The sequence below is a fragment of the Marmota flaviventris genome, chromosome 16 (genome assembly GCF_047511675.1).
Source record: "Marmota flaviventris isolate mMarFla1 chromosome 16, mMarFla1.hap1, whole genome shotgun sequence".
In the NCBI taxonomy this organism is placed as follows: domain Eukaryota; kingdom Metazoa; phylum Chordata; class Mammalia; order Rodentia; family Sciuridae; genus Marmota; species Marmota flaviventris.
This window is the reverse complement of record NC_092513.1, coordinates 15190494-15193476: the sequence shown is the minus strand read 5'-3', so window position 1 is coordinate 15193476 and position 2983 is coordinate 15190494. Positions and strand designations below refer to the sequence as shown.

At 42.7% G+C, this 2983-nt stretch overlaps 1 pseudogene; it reads right to left on the bottom strand.

Annotated features, from left to right (window-relative positions):
* Nucleotides 1-1002: 1002 nt before the first annotated feature.
* Nucleotides 1003-2463, bottom strand: LOC114103335 (RNA-binding protein EWS pseudogene; annotated as a pseudogene).
* Between the last annotated feature and the right edge of the window lie 520 nt (nucleotides 2464-2983).

Genomic DNA, 2983 nt, shown 5'->3' with positions numbered 1-2983 from the left:
ACAGCATGTCTTTATTTTATTTGTTTATTTTTATGTGGTGCTGAGGATCGAACCCAGTGCCTCACATGTTCAAGGCAAGCGCTCTGCCAGTGAACTATAAAGCCCTATCCCGGTTTCAACTTTTTGACTGTGAAAAACAAAGCAGCGTTGAACATTCTTGTAGAGGTATTTGTGGACTTATAATCATAATATATGGTTTCTCTTTCTCCTGGGAAATACCTCAGAAAGAAATTTCTGGTTCATATGGTAAATGATCTTTTAACTCCATTTTAAAAACATAAGAGAGAGAGAGAGAGAGAGAGAGAGAGAGAGAGAGAGAGAGAGAGAGTGTGTGTGTGTTAATAACTTTATGTGGTGTTGAGGATCAAACTCAGTGCCTCACACATGCTAATCAAATGCTGTAACACTGAGCCACAACCCCAGCCCCAACTGTGCATTTTATAATAAACATTTGTAATTTTATTTTAAAAAATCACAACTATGAACATTGTTACTGTTAGAGGCCCTATTTGATCTCCATAATGATACTGAGCATGCTCACAGGGTTTTTCACTGTTAAATCTAGTTAAACAAGCATCTTTTAAAAAGTGGGGGGAGGTGTAAAGAAAGTGAACATACTACCATTTAAGTTGTTTTAATGGTTATTTAGGAATGGTGAAAAATTCAAGTAGAGACAAGGAAAACTCATAATGTTGTGGCCAACATTATAAATAAGGCATTATAAATTTAAAGAATTTTCTGGTTTAAAAAATAAAACTGGTGTACACTTGTAATCACAGAGACTTGGGAGGCTGAGGCAGGAGGATCACAAGTTCAAAGTCAGTCTCAGCAGCTTAGTGAGGCCCTAAGCAATTTAGTGAGACCTGTCTCTAAATACAAATAAAAAGGGCTAGGGATATGGCTCAGTGGTAAAAAGCACCCCTGGTTTAAATCCCCAGTATAAATAAATAAATAGATAAATATCAATCTGGTAATCAATGCAGCTCTTCAGGGTCTCTGTGTTCAGGAGGGCCGGTCTCTACATTTCTGATGCCGCTCTCCTTCATTCATTTCTCTTGCTCCTCCATGACCACATCGACCTCTCTCCCTCCCATCTGCATCAGAGGTCCAGGGAGAAGGTCCAGGGCACCTGGACCTCCTGTAACTCCATGGAGTGGTGGTGGCATCCTCTGTCCTCAGGGAATATACTGTTCTGTGGAGACTTCTTTTGAGCAAGAGAGACTCTCAGTTTGTTCCCTTGAAAATCTTTTCCATCAAACCACTCCACAGCAGTCTTGGCAGTTAGTGGGTCTTCAAAGGACACTGTGACATCACCTCTGGGCTTTTCTGTTTCCTTGCCTGGGTGGATATGGACCACGGGTCACCCAGTTCTTTTGTTCCTCTTAACAACCCCACACTGCTTAAGTAATTCTGCCAGACCAAGCAAGAGTCATATGTCATTTAATCCTTGCACATAAACTGCACTGATGATGTCAGTCTTCATGAGGGTCAAGGTCTAGTCCTTCATCCATAGGTCCATTGGGCTTACTGAAGCCACCACACTGCAGCATCCATTCCACTACACCCTCCTCTCCACCCATCTGTGCTTGTGCCTCTACAAGTAAATCCTCCTCTTCCCCTGCCCTGGTTATCTGGGCCACTCATGCTCCCCTTCTCTTCTGGCGGGGAAAATTTTCCAGACTCCACCCATAAACACCGATGCTACTGGGTGGTCCTGCTGCAATGAACTCTTGCTCTGTGTAGCTGTTGCTCTGTTAGTTGTGTTCACCTGGAGCCTGGCTATAGGATTCAATCTGGGGAGGGGTAACTAGTGGGAGGCTGTTGCCCATAGCTACTGTGCTGTCCATAGCTCTTAGTTGCTCTCAGATGCTCTGCTGAGACCTGCATGGATCATAACTAGTCGGCTGTGTAGAGGAATAGCTGGTAGGAGGATAAGATGGAGGTGTGGTGTCTAGGTGCATGGGGTAGCTCCAGGAACTACAGTCACTCTGTCCATATCCTAGGCTAGGGTGATCGTAATCCCCTGTGCTAGACTGAGGTTGACTGGTCTCATTGGGCTTGTTACAATCCTGAGTTGTTATAGATGTTGTGGCTGCTGACTCCTGACTATAAGCCGGGTAATCAGGCTGAGTGCCACATGCAGACTGAGCTGCATAGAAGGCCTGGGTGGTGTCCTGAGCCAGTGCCATACCCCTGGACAGCCTGGCTGTGTCTGAGGGGCCGTTGGAATAGTATAACCAGTGAGAGGCTGTCCATACCAAGTTGCATTGATAGGCTGCCCATAGGTAGCCGAGGTCTGAGCCTGGGTTTAACTGACATCAGTTGGCTGTCCACAAAGTTTCTTAGCTTTGTAGCCCATAATCCTGAGTGGTCTGCGCCTGTCCTTGAGTTGGCTGGGGCTGTCAGCTCTGTAGACCTGCTGGGCCGCAGCTAGGCTGTGGTACTATAATCTGTAGGTGCCATTTTTTCTCCTTCTTCCTGATTCTCTCAATATCCACCTCCTTCTCACTTTACCTCTCATAAGCTGCTTTTTGAAGTGAAAATATTGTTTTATACTCATTGATTCCTAAAATTGATACACAGAATTGTAAATTTTGAAGTAGTATCCTGTGGTGTTTTGTCACACACATATATTGTATAGTGTTCAAATCAGAGTCAGCATGTTTATCCTCCAAAATTTTCCACTTATTTGTGGTAAAAACAATTAGAATGCTTTCTTCTATTATTTTGTTGTTGTTGTTGTTGTTGGATGTTGCTATCTAGTCAACCTACTTTTAAAATGAAACCCTAAAATTTACTTCTCCAGTTAATTGCGTTTAAATTTATATAAGCAAAGTCTGGGACTTCTTGCTGCTATACATCCCTCAATTTGATATTTCAGATTTTAAAAAGAATTTTGACCATCACAATGCTGAATCTAGTGATGTTGTGTTTTATTTAAATTGTTGTTTTTATGGGCACTAATAATGTTAAGCTCCTTTTT